Below are 19,108 nucleotides of genomic sequence, written 5' to 3'. Positions count from 1 at the left end.
CGATTGTGGCAGGACTGCCGTTTTGTATGTTCTTTTTATCCGCTAGCGATTGAACAGAAACTGTTTGGTCATGCTCGTTGTGTGTACAGTGCTGCGCCATTGTCAATACAGACTCATGCCACGACAAATACATCGACACATAAGAGAAAGTGAGGTTATGTGTGCAGGCGAGCGTGCGTGCACGTGTGCACACATACATCATTATGTGTTCCTGGACTACAGCATCAAAACAAAACAACTATTCCCGCTGTGAAAGCCGTATATATCGTGATGAAATTGCCTGCGTCGCCCACCGAAACAATGACAGCTAGTTTGTGCGAGCGCATCGTGTGTTTGTGCAGGCGCGCGTCAATAACCATCACCACATTTCAATGCCTTGCATTGGGTCAACGTTATCAATACATGCTGAGTGCGGCGGCGGACACAGACGATACGCGTGCAAAGCTGTTGTTCTGCACGCGTTTCATTAGAGCTTCATTTGCGACAGCAAGGATAGCTGAGTGGTGGTTGTGTTAGTCATCGCAGCTGCAGCGAGAGAGCCTTGCCACATCCGCGCTGACGCCGAGTGAGAGAGGGTGACAGTGTCCTAACTACAGCTCACACCTTCCTGCTCTCCTTAGTACTCTCCCTTCTCTCTTCATCCTCCTCCTCGTCATTCTTCTCCTTCTCTTCATCCTTCTCCTCCTCCTCTCCTCCTCCTCTCTCCTCCTCTCTCCTCCTCCTCCTCCTCCTGCTCGCAGGTGACGTGATCTCATAAGGAGTAAGACCGACGTGTGTGTGTTTACTGTGAGTGAGCCGCCATCCCCCCACCAGCCGCCACTGTGACGATGACAGGGAGAGAGATCACGTATCTGTTGCTGCTGCTGGCGCTGGCTGGCATGCGAGAGGCGGCGGATCCAACGCCGTCATCACGCCCTGCGCTACGCCGCCGCGCGCCGTGCGACCGGTGGCCCCACCGCGGCGACGTGCGGGGCGCGGCGACCGCCCGGCCACCACCGGGTCGTCGTCGTCGAGCCTAGTGGCGCTCAACCTCAGCGTGGCTTCTTCAACTGTCGTCGACGCCCGACACGACGATCGCATGATCAGGGTGTTCGTGCACGTTGTCTCCACCCTCTCCACCTTCTACAACTTCACGTACTCGCCGCACTACGTGTGCGGGACGGCGCCAGGCGAGGCGTGTCGCGAGACATCCTAGACTCCACCTACGACTTGTCGTGTAACGTCATCCAGATGCGAAGCGTCAGCTTCCTAGAGACTGTAGGTACGCGGTTTCATCGTCCGCTCCCCACCGGCCGTCGGTCGAGGCTCTCAGCGTGTTTCGCCGTTCAGCGATGCAGTCTGGGTAATGTTCTTCGCTTACACGGCGTCGTCATACCCTGCTGCTGTCCGCGCTGCACCGCCGACTATTGCCCGCGCCGGGCCCCATCGCATCTCTGGCCGGGCTGCGATCGGCTTTCCCGCCGGGCCCCATCGCATCGCCCGCCGGGGCCGCATCTATCCCCGCCGGGTTCCATCGCATCCTCGCGGGGTTTCATCGCATCCCCGCGGGTTCATCGATCCCCTCGCCGGCCCCATCTCATCCGCCGGTTCCATCGCATCCCCGGCCTGCAGGGCCCATCAGCATCGCCCGCCGGTCCGCAGCTCGGCATCCATTGCCGGGTCTCCGCCTCCCCACCGGCTCCCACCTCACCACGCGCTCCCACGCTTGCCCCCGCGCTCCGTTCCCCGCCAGCTACCACCTTCCCATCAGCTCCCTCCTCCCCGTCAGGTCCCAATTCCCTGCCAGGTCTCCGCCCCCTTACCGGGTCTCCCTACGCCTTCCTCCAGCTCCCACCTACCTACCGGATCACTCATCCCGCAGCTCCCACCTCCCGCCGGACCCACCTCCCTGCCAACTCCCGTATCCCGCGGCGGGCACCGCCTCCCTCTCGTCAGCTACTTCTCGATGTACGTGATCGCACGCTGGCGTATCAGGGCGGCACTACAACCGGTGGGCGCAGCGGCGCGCACGCTGCACATCTCCCTGGTGGCTGTTTGTCAATTGTCATGCTGGGCTTCTACAGCGGGCACCCTCGTCAGCGTCCTGTCGTGCGAACCACCATCGCGTAGCCCGTTCACGAACCTGCGCGCGAGGCTGCAAGAGGGCGCCGTCGTGCCCGTCGTGTGGCGCGCTAGCGCATGGAGAGCCTCGCTGGCCGGGACAGCCTCCCGCAGTCGGAGCTTCGGCGCGGCTGTGGCGAAGGTGAGCGCTGACCCGGGCGACCATCGAAGACGAGGAGCAGTCTTGCGGAGGGCGTCATGTCGGGGACTACGCTTACATCGCACGACTGGCCGGAAGCGCCTCGTCGAGCGCAGGACTACCGGCAGACGGGCCGCTGCCGCCTCAGCATCATCCCCGTAGACTACAACGTGAGAATCGGCTGCGTGGTCGCCCCCGAGAGTCCCCACAGGGGGCGCTGAACGCGGGACCGCGGCCGCTGAGCGGACAGCGGCATCCTGGCACTGTGGCAGCGGCAGGAGATGTTGAGGTTCAGCGCGTGCGCGCCTCGGCGCCGTCGTCGCTGAGAACAAGCTGAGTCTGTCTCACCTGCGCAATCTTCGTTTCCTGCTGGAAGGCTCGTCGCAGGCTGCTGGCGGCTGATGGGGGAGCGCCGCGGGCAGTGTCTCATACCACAGAACTACAGAGGAGACGCCTGGCCGTGTACGCCCCTAACGTAGGCGTCTGAATGCAGCAGCAGCAGCGCAGCAGCAGCAGCAGGAGGGATGGAGAGGGGGGTGGAGAGATGGGGGGGGGGCGGCAGCTATGTGTGTATCACTGACGTGTGTGATGGATGTAGCAAGGTAACGAGGCCGCAGGTGCGGTGGTGGCGATGTGCACTTTTTTTAATTGAACGTTGTAGTATTCGTTAGGGCTAGCGATTCAATTATAGCTTGTGTGTACACAGTGTGTTTTATTTCTCGTCCTGTAGCTCTCACTGCAAAAATAAAAAATGTTGCTATTCAATGACTGCCTGTTGTTGATTCTGCTGCCTATTACTTTGCTATTCTGCTGCATGCTCATCCATCAAACATCTATCCATCTGTCACTCCATCCATCTGTCACTCCATCCATCCATACAACCACCCATCCATCCTTCTATTCATCCATTCAACCATACAACCACCCATCCATCCTTCGATTCATCCATTCAACCACCCATCCATTCTTCTATTCATCCATTCATCGATTCAACCATAGAACCACCCATCGATCCTTCTATCCATCCATTCAACCATGGAACCACCCATCGAACCATTCAAGACAAAACGTGAAATAAGAAACATGTACATATCACCACACTCAGTTTTTAGCTTATCTGACATAGTCAGATGCAGCTTCTAGAATCGCATAAGCGTGCGTGGTCCGCCGTGGCGTCCGTTCGTCAACAGTTGCACAAATCTAACGGCTCGACGTAGCGGTAGCGATATTCGGGACGTGGGGTAAATCCGAAAACGAGTTGGGATGTCGAAGCTGGGCGGTCAAAGATTAAAGGTCAAGAGGTGTAAAAGAAGGAGGAACATTCCGTCCTTTAACTAAGGTATAGGGAGGAAATGCAGATTGCGCACAAATCTAAACGGCTCGACCTAGGCTCGTGATAGTCGTGTATAGCATCATGGTAGGAAAAGCCATCAACTGTGGCGAAATTGGAGGTCACAGGTCAAAGGTCAATGGGCACAGGGCAGATTTTAGACGATTTTATGAAGAATGGTCTGACGGAGCGATTTAAAAACTTTTTTTTCTTGCAGCCGGTGACTCATTTTTATAGCTTTATTGAAAGGACATAAAATGTACTTTCCGCTGACATGCGAAGAGTAAGTGTCGGATAACCTTTTGACCCTCAGAGGAGGGTTAAACATGGATTTGTTGACTGTTACAAACGGACTGAACTGCTTTTGCTATTGTGGGATGTGAGGCTGCAGTTGCAAAGTTCAATTGCAAAGGCAAATGTTTGTTGACAAGATTTGGCGCTCCTTAAATCATAATATTTTCTAAAAGCACTCTGTATTAGCACCCTGTATTAGCAGCACTGTAATGAACGCTGAATGCTCGCGTGGGTAGGCAAAAACATGGGGCAGCCCATTACGCATGCATGGGGGTGAACTGGCACTATTCTAATCATAATTATTGCCTGGCAACCTGCAATGAAGATGTGTTAACTGCACCAGTGAGCGAAATTCTCCGCTGCCTGAATATACTTGGATTTCAGCAACTCAATGGAGTGAGTTATTATCCAGCGCACGAACGGGTGATGCCATCTTTGATTATTGATTACACTTGCACGCGCCATCTCGCGCAACTATAGTCCTAGTTTAAATTAGATTTTATTCATGTAACTTTGTTAACGAATAAATAATAAACTAGTACCATATAATATACTTTTATATACTTTATAATATATTTACTTTCATCTTGAATCTTAACATATATCATGTAGCTATGGCCGTCGCGTAATCCATTTACCAGTTTGCGAACAAGCTGTTACCATAGAAAAATTAAGAGACACTAATATATATTACTTTCTATGGCTGTTACACTCAGTGGACATAGGAACGAAGTATTATTGAGGGGGCAGTAAAGGCATCATCGGCTGGTTTTTTTTAACATTATTATATATTAAGAGAGAGAGAGAGAAAGTCTAAGATAAAGAGAGAGAGAGAGAGAGAGAGGTAGTAAATTTGCAAGACGGCCGCACATGAACAACGCGCGTGACTACGGGTGTGTATGCCGAGCGCGAGAACCGGGGTACAATTAGGTCGTGCGAGATGGTTGGCAAGGGATGCGGGGTGGCGAGGCAAGGGGAAGAGACTGGAGTAAAGGGTGGAAGTGAGAGGCAAGAGGAGTGAAGTGGGAGGCAGGAGGGAGGGAGGTGGGACGCAGTGGGAAGGGAGGTGGGAGAGAAGGACCCCCCGCTCCCTCTAATTAAACTTGGAGATCCATGCTCATATGTTGAAATATTTTATGTCAACGTCAATGTCATTCATTAACTTGTATTTGAATTGTTATTATTGTTCTTGTTATTAGAATTAGCCCATAGAGATTAGGTGGGTGCGAAAGTGTAGCTGATATATTTGTTCGAATTGGCTACGAAAGTCAAACAAGAATAAAGAAGACTTATGTATAGACGTCTTGCTATGTACAAATGAATTTATCAGCAGAACACCAGACACTGGATGAGCCATGTTGCGCTGCGGCACTTGTTTATCTTTTGATTTCTTATCATTTTTTACTGATTGGGATGGGATGGGATGGGATGGGATGGCATGGGATGGCATGGGATGGGATGCGGTGCAATGGGATGGGATGGGATGGCATGGCATGGCATGGCATGGGATGGCACTGAATGTGATGAGATGGGATGGGATGGGATGCGGTGCAATGGGATGGCATGCCAGGGGTGTATCCAGGATTTTTTCTGGGTGGGTCGTGATCATAATTTTTTGGACCTTTTCACAATGAAATAACAGCAAGATGTGATTCAAATGTCAATACAATTTAATTGAAACAAAAAAATTTTGTTTAAAAAAAAAATTCTTTTTAAAACAAAAATTTGAAGTTTTTTTATCAGTTTTTTTAAACAAGTTTTCTGCTTCAGTTGAAAACAGAGTCTTTTGAACTCTTTGTGTTGTCTTTGTCTTGATCTTGTCTTGTCTTGATCTTGTCTTTGTCTTTGTCAGAGTCTTTGTCTCTCTTTTTTGAACTCAGTTTTTTTAAACAAAAAAAGGCTCAGTTTCAGAATTGCTGGAATTGGAATAGATTTACGTCACGCAATTGGCAAGGTCTTTGGACTCATTGCTGGTACCTGATCAATTATGCTTTTTCATTTATGTCATTGTGAAAAGGCCCTCGAAAAAAAATGTCTTTGGAAAAAATGTGGACCTTTTGAAATTTTGTGGGGTCGTACGACCCTCACGACCCCCTCCCCCCCTGCATACACCCATGTATGCAATGGGATGGATGCATGCATGCATGCATGGATAGATAGATAGTTAGATTTCCTTTTTTCCTTTTTTCCCTTTACTTACCTCTTTAGTATGTATTATTTTTTCCCTAACCCTAAACCTAACCCTAACCATAACCCTAAACCTAACCCTAACCCTAATCCTAACCCTAACCCTAACCCTAACGCAAAAAAGGGGCTTGAACGACCGACGGCTACCGTACCTCCAGCCACTGCGTACATAGTAAGTTCCCAGATAGCGGAGAAAGGTTCGTGTTGAGAATAAACCCAGTTTGGAAGTTCTAGTATCTGAAAACGCACCAGCAAACCGGCCCGAGTGATTCACTCGGGCATTCCTCCGCAGAAAAGGATAGGGACACTTTGTAACCCTATCCTCTTGGGTTTACCGTTTGGGTTACATTGTCATTATTGTATCTACCCAGTACCCTGACCTATTCACAATAAATTTAAGCCGTTCAAACAAGTGAATATACATACTATTAGATAAGTCGTTTTGAATCTTTTCCACGTAGTCTATGACATCTGCCAATTGCTTTGTTGTTTGGTCACTAATTGTCTTAAACTTCGATAAAACTTTATCAATTTCTTTCTCGACAGATAAACAGGAATCCATGTTTATATTTTCCTAGGTGGCGCCACTGTATTATACAGTCGTGTGTTTTGTTAGTAGTCACGTGCTTTGGTCACGTGGAAATTACCTTTCGTGTCTTCAGTGGTCCGTGTACATCGTTCGGTACAGAATACAGAATACAGAAGCGGGAAGCAGCTGCAGGTTGCCGGTTGCATCAAGTACGTGCATGTAGTGGTAACCTATTTGGCTTTCGTTTTGCATTGGTGTTTGTGCGCGTATATTTGCAGTAGGCCCTAACTTGCGCTTTGACTGAGCCGCATAGTAGGAGGAGTCCGAGTAGGACGCCCAGCGTGTTATGGATGTTGTGCCCAAACTTGGAATCTTGCACAAACTTGGAATTTCAGTGCATCCGCAGTTTGGGCAACCAATCTTGAGATTAGGCAAACAGAAATAAACAGAGCTTGCACAAACATATGATTATTAGGATTTCAAATGTTATATCATAAGGTCGTATACCTTCTTTCCTCAATGTGTTTGGCACCTTTGTATAAATATTAAATGATTATAATAAATAATTGGATAAATATGAGATTAAGATCTCTTCCTACGTTTGCCACCAAAGATCATATTACAATTAAGATGGGACAAGCCGCATAAGCCTTATCGGCCAATCGTCTAAATATCACCAGATGGCGCCCCGCCGCAAGCATGATGGGATGGAAAAGGCCAGGCAACGATCGGCGCTCATCAGATAATATAGCGCACGGCTATGGTGAAGAAAGGGTAACTAACTATTATATCTCGCACAACGAGTTTGAGTTACCATGTCTAGAAATCTAGAGGAAATATAGACACATGTCCTTAGCTATTAATCTCTGTAAATTTTGCAGTTTTTGAAGCACGACTATCTAATTATTACTAAATAAATGCGAACCAAGCTATAGGCGCATAGGCGGCGCTATTGCGCTGCAGCCGGCTATGTACGCCAGCGGCCTATGGGTGATAGGAAATGGCGGAAATTACTAACTATTATATCTCGCAAACGAGGTTGAGTTGCATTTCTAGAAATTCATAAGGAATATAGACACATTTCTTAGGCTATAATCGTCTGTAAATTTTTAAGTTTGTTGAAGTACGAGTAGCTGAGTCTAATTAATTACAATATTATGCGCAACGGTATCGCGCATAGGCGCGCGTTATTGCGCGTGCACGGCGCTAGATACGCACGGCTCATGGGTGATAGGAAAGGATACTAACTATTATATCTTTGCAAGCGAGTTGAGTTACATTTCTAAAAAATTATAAGGAATATAGACAAATGTCTTAGCTATAATTGCTCTTGTTAATTTTCAGTTTGTTGAAGGCACGATTAGTCTAATATATTAACCAAATATATTGGCGAACGGTATCGGCGCATAGCGCGCCGATTTGCGCTGCACCGCGCCTATACGCACGAGATGGCTTGGGTGATAGAAAAGGATACTAACTATTATATACTTTCCAAAAGGAGATGTAGTACATTTCTGGAAAATCATAAGGAATATAGACAAATGTCTTAGCTATAATGTTCTGTTAATTTTCGTTTTGTTGAAGCACAGATTAGTCTAATTAAAATTACAAATATATGGGAACGGGTAATGCGCCATAGGAGCGCCTGATTGCGTTTTGCACCGCGGCTGATAACGCAGCGGCTTGGGTGATAGAAAAAGGATACTTAACTATTATATCTTCCAAAGAGTTTGAGTTAAATTTCTGGCAAATCATACGGGAATATAGACAAATGTCTTAAGCTATACAAATGTCTGGTTAATTTTCAGTTTGGTTGAAGCACGATTAGTCTAAATTAATTACCAAATATATCGCGAACGGTATCGCGCATAGTGCCGGGCCTATTGCGTGCCCACCCGCTATACGCAGCGGTTGGGTGATCGACAAAGCGAATTACTAACTATTTATATCTTCCAAGGAGTTGAGTTTAAATTTCTTGGAATCATACGCGAAATATAGACAAATGTCTTAGCTATAATGTCTTGTTAATTTCAGTTTGTTGCAAGCAACGATTAGTCTAATTAATTACCAAAATATATGGCAACCGGTATCGCGCATAGGCGCCTATTGCGTGACCGGCTATACGCACGGCTTGGGTGATAAAAAAGGATACTAACTATTATATGCTTCAAAAGGAGTTGAGTTACATTTCTGAAAATTTATAAGGAATATAGACACATGTCTTAGCCTATAATGTCTGTTAATGTTCAGTTTGTTGAAGCACGATTAGTCTAATTAATTAAGCCAATATATGCGAACGGTATCGGCGCAATAGGCCTAATGGCGTGCACGCGGCCTATACGAACGCTTGGGTGATAGGAAAGGATTACTAAACTATCATATCTGGCTAACGAGTTGAGTTAACATTTCTAGAAAATTTAGATGAATATATGAACACATGTCTTAGCTAAATCTCTGTAAAATTCTTCAATTTTTGAAGCACGATTAGTCTAATAGTAATTACGCAAATATATCGGCGAACGTGTATCTGCCGGCAATGCATTACATGACGTGGTGCAGCCGGTGCGCTCTAACCGTCGTCGGCCGGCGGGCGGCGCTAGTAATGCCCCTTTTTCCTATCCATGACGCAATATGCTGTTCCGATTGGCGATAAGGCTTATGCTTGCCATACAGTTTCGATGTCGCCACGCCGAGCGAGCACCTAGCGCCGACCAACGGCGAGTTAGGGTCCGCAGCTTACGCAGCTGACTGCTAACAACAGTTAGAATATATGCAGACGACACTCGAAGATGCTCGAGTAAAAAACAAACTCATGGATTTATTCTAAATAGATGTTCAAAGCATTTTTTATCTCATAGGCTTCATTGCTATAGGTAGCTTGCCACAGAAATCTGACGATACAGTGTTAACTTAGCCGTACTAGACGACGGCGAATAAATACATGTTTTAAGCAGGGTACGGTTCGTAGTGGCAACATCAGACACAGGGGCATCCTAACGTACTCCGCTGCCCATAAAGTATGCTCTCATAATAACATGCTAAAGCTTTCAAAGTCTAACACGGAGTAGAATTCGCCTAACTACCCAGTGGACTGCGCTATATCTATGTTGCTATATATAAGGGAAGGCGTGGCATGAAAGTCCCAGACGTCGCGACTATACCACACTTTTCAAACGACACCCAGTGCAACCACAAAAAAACTCGTGTTAATCCCTTTATTCTTTGGGCGCATTCAACAACATAACATGTATAAACTTTTATCTCAAAAATCTGAATTCGCCACCAGTCATTTACGTTTGGTCTTTTGAACCACGCTGCCCGATAAGCTTTCATCCACACACCGCGCAACAAATCAAAAATCCAAAACCGTGTCATCAACCATCGACCGCCATATTGGCTGACGTCATGAATTCATAACCTGCGCAACAAACCTGCGGAGGTACGCTCATTGGTTGAATTATGACGTCAGAAATTCTCAAAAATGGCTGCCACCCGCAAGAAAGTGCATGTATTTCGGTATATGATTGACGCTGTTATATGACATTAAACAGACCTGGGTAAGATTGAACAAATGGTGCTCTTGAAAGTGTGGAATATAGAAGTATTATCGGCGAAAAGGCGGCGTGTTGACGTTTTGCAGAGCCGTAATTTGAAATCGCGACCCTATCTAGTCAGTGTGCTAATACTCGTACGTCCGTATGCAACTGAATCAGAGGATAAGTGGGCGTCGGATGTTGAGACGGAGGGTTTTGCGAATTTTTGATTGTGGCGCGGTTTGTTGGATGAACTTTCGGCAAGCTGCGTTCAAAGACAAACAGTAAATGCACTGGTGCAATTCCGTATTTTGAGATTAAAGTTTATCATGTTATGTGTTGAATGCGTCCCAAGAATATAAGGGATTAACAGAAGTTTTGTGGTTGGCACTGGGCTCGTTTGAAAAAAGTGTGGTATAGTCCGACGTCGGACCTTTCATGCCACCCTTCCCATATTATATATGACAACATAGAATATCAGCCAGTCCACACGCTTGGGTGTTAGCGAATTCTACCCGGGCTTAATTTGAAAAGCTTGCATGTTATTAGCAGAGCAGTATTTATGGGCACGAGTACGTTACATGCCCCCTTGTGCATAGCAATAGTCGCATGCGCAGTGTAACCGTTCATATAACACGTCAGTGTAACGACGTTGCAATATAATATAATTAGGCCACCTCAAACCCCGGTAGAATATTCTGGTGCAGTAGCAAAGTATAGTCAATATTTGTGCCACCTGAATGAAATGCAAAGTTATATTGCAAGTACTGAATAATGAAGAATTGATAACAAATTGAATAAGATCAGCATTACAAATTCGGATTATAATTAAAAATAGTTTGCAATTTATATAGAGAGGGAGGAATAAGTGTTTCGTTGTGGGTATAGAAACAAGAAAAAAACATACGGCAGCGAATTGCGTCTCATCGCAAGTATTATTCACTAACAATTACTATATAGTATGGCTACTATTTATCATCATTTTAACTATAGCAATTAAACCATATCTCGCTAACACACGCTACAGAATGATAACAAGGACATGCCTTGCATCCCCAGTGCACACGGACTGCGCGTGTTAAGGTTCAACAAACAACAAACACAATTATTTTGCGCATTACACGGCGCTGAAGCAATTTGCGGTTCTTCTGCTTACCATAACTGATACAAACATACAATTGTTCTCAACGGAGAACGTGATGGAGCGGATAATTACAAACAAGCTTGTTATTAATTCTTGCTTTGCATACTTTATTTGCACACGCTAGTGGACTGTGCTGTCTGTAATAAGTGAGGATGAGAAGGCTGCGCACCTTACTCTATGTGCATAGGCCTAACCTTTGATATACGTCTCCTAAATTCTAATTCCAGTAAAGTGCAAGCAAATGAAACAGCTCCTGGCTGGGGGAGAAAAAGTCCCTCTCCTGAGTGTCCGCCATAGTTCCTTCTGACCATTATAAATATGGCATGTATCATGCTCACTGATGTTTCCCGCCAAAAATGCATTTGGCAATATTGCCATTACTTTCTCATGGCAATTTCCGTTCGTGACCCTAACTCACCGATTGTCGTCGGCGGGCTAGTGTCGCCGCGTGCACCCAACATATATGGTCAAGTGTCCCATCTTAATTTGTATATGATCTTTTGTTTGCCACACGCACACCACACACTCGCTATGAGCGGTTGTTGAATCACCGACTGTTTTCAGTTTGCCCAATCTTGAGATTGGTCAGCCAAACTAGGGAATCCGCAGTTTGGGCAGCACAATCACTGCACAATCTTGAGATTGTGCAGATTCCAAGTTTGGGTACAACATGGACATGGTGGACAAATTGGCGTATTTCGCTGAGAATTGGGACACGCCAGTTCTGTCCAGTCTCGGGACATGTCATTACTCATTAGCTCGTTTGCGGTCATGGCAATGGTAAAAACTACGTGCCCAGCTTACAAAAAAAAAACCCTTTCTTACAATTGCCCAGCTTGCAAAAAATGTTATTGCACTTTTTTATGGCAAGGGGAATTATATATGTGATACATAATTATTATCATGGCCTTACATGTTTTCGTTATGGTGCAAATGCTCAATATGAATATCAATATGCACAGAAGACAATACAGAAATAAATCTACAACAACTAGCCATCTGCTATGACCTGACTCCGAAATGTTATTAGTAATAGTATTACTATTAGTATTAGATAGCATCACTGCAGCAAGAACAAGTCCGCACCTGCGCTACAGCACACACGCGGCCATTGACTATATATAACAACATGGTGCCTAACTCGCCGCCGCACGGACCACAAACTCGCCATTTCAATCAGTTACAACTCCGGTGTTCCTGCAGGTGACGCCACTTTCAACTATTGTTGGAATCACGGAAGACTGCCTGAACAGCTACACCCACCATTTTTGACAATCGGCCTGCCAATGCGCTCAAATCACAGAAATTCCTCAAATATTCATGCGAAACAATTCTTCGAATGCTACTATGAAGAAGGCGGCAGGGCCGGCTGCGCTGATTGGCTGCAGCAAGTCAGTTGCGTAGTTGCGCATCCTGTCTGCACATTAAACTTGCTAATCAGCGCAGCTGGCCCTGCCGCCTTCTTCAGTAGTAGCATTCGAAGGATCGTTTCGCATGGATATTTGAGGAATTTCTGTGATTTGAGCCCATTCTGGCGGGACCGATTGTCAAAAATGCGGGTGTAGCTTGTTCAGCAGTCTTCCGCGATTCCAACGATAGTTGGAAAGTGGCGTCACCTGCAGGAACACCGGAGTTGTAACTTATTGAAAACGGTGAGTTGTGGCGTCCGTGCGGTGGCGAGTTAGGCACTATGTCGTATATATATAGTCAATGGCCGCGTGTGTGCTGTAGCTGCAGGTGCCGACTTCTTTCTTGCTGCCAGTGGATAGCATGTGCAGTCAAAATGAAAAATTGGTCAATGTTATAATTATAAATTATTTTAAATGAAAATATGGACTATTGTTACTTCTACTACATTCTGACTGCCTTCATCATAAATCCTTGGTAGTGCACTTAAAAAGACATTTCTAATGTGACAAAACTATCATTTTACCCAGCAGACAAGACTACAATACAACTGATAGGGGCCATGCATAAGATTAAGCCTGTTAAGGTATGTGTAATGATTAATGCCAGAATTTGTCAACTAATTGATGGCTGCATGGTTAGTGCTTTAATATTGGTTTTGATTTTTCTGTTGCCTTATTTGCTTTTAGCTCATCTGACATAGTCAGATGCAGCTTGTAGAATCGCATGAGCGTGCGTGCGTCCGGCCGTGCGTCCGTTGCGTCAACAGTTTGGGCACAAATCTTAACCGCTCGACGTACGGTCACGATATTCGGGACGTGGGGGGGTAATCCGAAATCGATTTTTTAGTATGGATATTGTAGTTTGGTTTATAATATGTGTGGTCGTTTTTGATTGTTTTAAAATACTGTAGTAAAATGCTGCTCCTGTATTTACTTCAGTCAATTAAGTTGAAAGTAAGACTGTCTTCAGTACATGTATTTGTATTTGAATTCTGTGCAATTAAAGATTTAATAGTAGGTACAGGGAATAATTTTCCGCGTATCGCCATCGCCAATTCGCCGATGTATTTTCAAGCCATTTGCTACGATATTTTTTTGATGATCGGCAGTTTGGCGATGAGCCCTCGCGACTGTAAACGGAAAACACTAGCAAGTTTACAATTTACTTTTATTCTCGGGCTGCTTGCCGGCGTCAATAGAATGCACGTTACGCGCGATTTTATTGATTTGTTAACCACCACGGCCAACGTGACTTTTTAAACAATCGCTGCACTCCCCCCCCCCCCCGCCGTACATCAATCAATAATGCCGCGCCCCGAGCACGTATACACAGCCCACGCTGCTGCTGGCGCTGCACGCTCTCCGCTCGCGGGGCTGCTTTACTTCGGCGACCTTTGATAATATAACAGGAGGATGTCTCGTGGCGGAGTTCGATAGCCGCCCTTCCACAATCGCTACAACTCGTATTCATCAATGTTTGGTATTAAACTTAAGGAAGCCAACATTTTGATTAAAGTTTTAGACAATTAATTTTTACTCCCAAACATAGGGCAGTCAGGCTTTAGCTTTCACTCAGCCCGGCCCCGATATTATTTTTACTTCGACATTGGCGAGCGGGCGGAGTGCCAAGCGTCGCACGCTGTTTAAACGCTGCGGGCAGCGTGGGCAGAGGCTAGTGTGTCCTTAGGCCTTGTCCTGGTGTCCTAGGGTGTCCTATGCGTGTCCTAGTGTGTCTGCTAAGTGTCCTAGTATGCTCTAGTGTCCTACGCCTATGTGTCCTAAGCTAGGCTGTGCTGTCACAGTGCCGACAACGATAACACGCCAACATGCACTGCGGTTTGTAATTTGCCACTGTGATTGTCTGCAAAAAAATTTATCAATGCTATTGCAACATTTATTTGGGTATAGCAGCATTGCTATGCACCATTTTGGCTGGCAATTGTTCCCTGTATAGTAATACGTTGTGCAGTTGAGGTTATATCATTTACATCAAGCATTACCTACTATTTCTTTTACAGATAGGTATTGTGGGGGTGGTACTGGTCTGGATAACCCGACATCTCTGAAGGAAAGCGTCTGTGAAATCAGTCGACACTGCTTTTGGGCAAGGCGTACTCATCTTGCCAATAGCCAACCATACGTAACCATTACCAAGGAGTTTCATGCACAACACATAACCACTATGCATGTTACTAATATGATATTGTTCTTATTGATTTCAGCCATCGGATGTTCTTGTAGAGGGGACCATAGCTCGGTGTGGATTGTGTGTTGCTAGCAAGGTAAGAAGCTAATTAAGACACATGAAAGGAGCTGGATCGTATATATATATATATATATATATATATATATATATATATATATATATAAAATTCCAGCAAAACAGTCATGTAAAAACTATTGACCCCTTTGTGTACCCTCAAAAAAGGCATTGCCAAAATATAGTTATGTGTTAATTTTAAGCTGTATAGCGTATACATATTATAAGTAAGTAAGGTGGGTGGTGTTCTGGCCAAACTGATTAGCGCCTGAGAGCACCTAATGCCAAATCTTGTGCTATGATCATAACAGAACTGCTTGATCTACAGCTGTACCGACAAGTATATAATATCAGGGCTTGAAAATAGCTTGGTTTAAGCTCCGATGAAAGGATTTGCAAGGTTTGAATATATCAAACAAAATGTAATCTTAAGTTATATTCACGTCATCACATATTAAATACTTAATTACCACAGAGTCACCGCCCAGTTAGACGTTACATGAGCGCTGTCGCTCCGCCCGGCACTAGATATGGCCGAATTTCCGTTCGCCATTTTGACCACTCACGGACCAGTTGGCATACAACTACGATTTTTATTACGATCGAAAAAAATATAATTTTGATGATATTTCAAGTGTGTTTTGTTTCAGTGCTTACATTGATATAAACGATTGATGAAAATACTACATGTATTTGCCCAGCAAATATCAGTGTGGAACTTATTGTCATTTTGGCGTCCCAGAATGCAGGACAATTGCATCTGCGAATCAAAAAAATTTCGGATGAGCGGCATGCCCCGAACCCCCTAGCCTACTGCGTCACTGAGTGACCCTGCGGACTACAGATTTCATGATATCCTCACTACAGTTGTCCTCAGAAATAAGTGCTGTGCGCATCTCTGCCGCAGGGTCGCCACCAGTACCGGCCGACGTTCGGTTCGGTGATCGATTGATGGCCAGCGACTGCCGTTTTGCTAATCGTTCTTTTATCCGCTAGGGACCGATGAACAGACAGACTGTTTGGTCATGCTCGTTTGTGTGCTACCAGTGCTGCCGCCCCATTGTCAACTTACAAGACTCATTGGCACGACAAATACATCGACACATAAGAGAAAGTGAGGTTATGTGTGCAGGCGAGCGTGCGTGCACGTGTGCACACATACATCATTATGTGTTCCTGGACTACAGCATCAAAACAAAACAACTATTTCCGCCGTGAAAGCCGTATATATCGTGATGAAATTGCCTGCGTCGCCCCACAGAAACAATGACAGCTTAGTTTGTGCGAGCGCATCGTGTGTTTGTGCAGGCGCGCGTCAATAACCATCACCACATTTCAATGCCTTGCATTGGGTCAACGTTATCAATACATGCTGAGTGGCGGCGGCGGACAAACAGACGGATACGCGTGCAAAGCTGTTGTTCTGCACGCGTTTCATTAGAGCTTCATTTGGCGACAGCAAGGATAGCTGAGTGGTGGTTGTGTAGTCATCGCAGCTGCAGCGAGAGAGCCTTGCCACATCCGCGCTGACGCCGAGTGAGAGAGGGTGACAGTGTCGCTAACTATACAGCTCACCACCTTCCTGCATCTCCTTAGTACTCCTCCCTTCTCTCTTCATCCTCCTCGTCATTCTTCTCCTTCTCTTCATCCTTCTCCTCCTCCTCTTCCTCCTCCTCCTCCTCCTCCTCCTCCTCCTCCTCCTGCTCGCAGGTTGACGTGATCTCATAAGGAGTAAGACGACGTGTGTGTGTTTACTGTGAGTGAGCCGCCATCGCCCCCACCAGCCGCCACTGTGACGATGACAGGGAGAGAGATCACGTATCTGTTGCTGCTGCTGGTGCTAGCTGCATGCGAGAGCCGGGGATCCAACGCCGTCATCACGCCCCTGCGCTACGCCGCCGCCGCGCCGTGCAACGGTGGCGCCCCCGCGGCGACGTGCGGGCGTGGCGACCGCCCTGCCACCACCGCGTCGTCGTCGTCGAGCCTAGATGGCGCTCACCTCAGCGTGAGCTTCTTCAACTGTTCGTCGACGCCCGACCAGGACGATCGCATGATCAGGGTGTTCGTGCACGTTGTCTCCACCCTCTCCGCCTTCTACAACTTCACGTACTCGCCGCACTACGTGTGCGGGGACGGCGGCCAGGCGGGCGTGTCGCGAGACATCCTAGACTCCACCTACGACTTGTCGTGTAACGTCATCCAGATGCCACGCGTCAGCTTCCTAGAGACTGTCATCTACAGCGTCACTGCGTTCATCGTCCGCTCCCCACCGGCCGTCGTCGAGGCTCTCAGCGTGTTCTCGCCGTTCAGCGATGCAGTCTGGGTAATGTTCTTCGCTTACGGCGTCGTCAATACCCTGCTGCTGTCCGCGCTGCACCGCCGACTATCCCCGCCGGTCCCCATCGCATCTCTGCCGGGCTCGATCGCTTTCCCGCCGGGCCCCATCGCATCCCCGCCGGGCCCCATCTCATCCCCGCCGGGTTCCATCGCATCCCTGCCGGGCCCCATCGCATCCCCGCCGGGTCCCACCTCCCCACCGGCTCCCACCTCACCACCGGCTCCCACCTCCCCACCGGCTCCCGATTCCCCGCCAGCTACCACCTTCCCATCAGCTCCCAATTCCCTGCCAGGTCTCCGCTCCCCCTTACCGGGTCTCCCTACCTCTCCTCCAGCTCCCACCTACCTACCGGATCACTCATCCCCGCCAGCTCCCACCTCCCCGCCGGCGTCGTTACCCTGCTACACCTGTATCACACACAGCCTGCAGGTGATACACACATAGCAATGCCGCCCCCCCCCGCCATCTCTGTCTCGCCCATCCCTCCCCTGCTGCTGAGGGCTGGCTGCTTGCATCAGGACGCCTAACGTTAGCGGGCGTACAACGGGCCGGCGGTCTTCCTCTGATAGTCTGTGTATGAGACACTGGCGCCGACGCGACAGCGTCTCCGTGTCGGTCAGTTACGGCGGAAGCGCGTGTGGACCGGAAAGCGACGCCCGACGGCGACGGCGCACTCCGCGGCCATCAGCGCCAGGCCAGCCCTGCGAGCCGATGCCGGTATCCAGCAGGTAACGACGCACAGGAGTATGCCAGTGAGACACTTGTCCAGGCGTTGTTCTCAGCGACGGCGGCCGGGAGGACCGCGCGAGCCCGCGCGTGCGGAGCACTGGCGCGGTCCGCGGCGCTGCGTGAATCCCTACCACATCGTCGGCTGCCGCGTCGCCAAGCCGCGGTGCCAAGGGGTTGCCGGCTGTCGAGCCTCCAGCGCCCGCGGAATGTAGCCGGCGGCGCCCCGATTGTGCCAGCGCCGCCCCCGCCTTAGTCGGGGAGCTCTCGGGCGGGCCGAGCCGCAAGCCTGTACAGTCCGGATTCTGCGACGGTTGCTAGGGTCTAGCGGGGCATAGATCTCGGTGGCGGCGGCAGCGGCCCGGTCCTGGCGGGTAGCTGCCCTCGGCTCGACGAGGCGCGCGGGACGCTTCCGCCGCACGTCGTCTGACGGGAGTGTTAAGCGGGGTAGTCTGCGCGAGCAGTGCGCCCGGCCTCGCGCAACAAACGTGGCTCCGCTCCGTGTTCGGATGGTCGGCCGGGGGGGGGCCCCGGGTCAAGCGCTCACGCGGTTGCGCGACCGACCAGCGCGGCGACGGAGGTCCCGGCCGGGGACAGGGCCCCTCGGTCCGGCCACTAGGCCCTCCTTTGCTCCCCCAATCGGGCGTAAAGGCGCGCCCCGGCCACGTCACAGGAGGCAAGGCGAGCCCGAGGGGGCCGCGCTGACTTGCAGCGTGCGGCGCGCGGCGTTCGTCGGAAGCGTCCCACGGGTACCGCGAGTGGGGGTGGTGTCGCCCGGCGACCGAAAGAATGCTGAAGCCGAAAGCGGTTCGCCGTGGGGTAGCAGGAACCCAGCATGGGAAAAAGTCATGAACAAACACGGCGCCAACTCCCAGGAGATGCTGCTCAGGCGTGCCGTCCGCGGCCGCTGCGGCGCCCCAGCGGAGAGATGTACGTGCGCGGCCGGCGCTCGATACGCGCAGGCTGTGACCCGCGAGTACCCCCGTGGGGTACAGTGCTGAGAAAGTGTTGACTGACGGGAAGGGGAGGGCGGTTGCCCGGCGTCTTCGATGTCGGCTAGACCGGACATGTCGTCGACACCCGGGGATACGGGCGTTTGCGCAGGGACGTGTGGGGTCG

General features: G+C 48.7%; 1 protein-coding gene and 1 long non-coding RNA gene across 7 annotated transcripts in view; both read left to right on the top strand.

The window, feature by feature from the left end:
* LOC106808077 (S-methyl-5'-thioadenosine phosphorylase-like) overlaps positions 1-19,108 on the top strand; it is a 32,984-nt gene that overhangs the window by 4,478 nt on the left and 9,398 nt on the right. The window lies entirely within an intron of this gene.
* LOC106808080 lies at positions 6,721-14,699 on the top strand. The gene is made up of 3 exons (XR_001393748.1): positions 6,721-6,788; positions 13,194-13,249; positions 14,684-14,699. It is a non-coding gene; the product is annotated as an uncharacterized LOC106808080 (long non-coding RNA).

Source organism: Priapulus caudatus, unplaced genomic scaffold (genome assembly GCF_000485595.1).
Source record: "Priapulus caudatus unplaced genomic scaffold, Priapulus_caudatus-5.0.1 Scaffold252, whole genome shotgun sequence".
Taxonomy (NCBI): Eukaryota; Metazoa; Priapulida; class Priapulimorpha; order Priapulimorphida; family Priapulidae; genus Priapulus; species Priapulus caudatus.
This window is presented reverse-complemented; position numbering and strand designations above follow the sequence as displayed.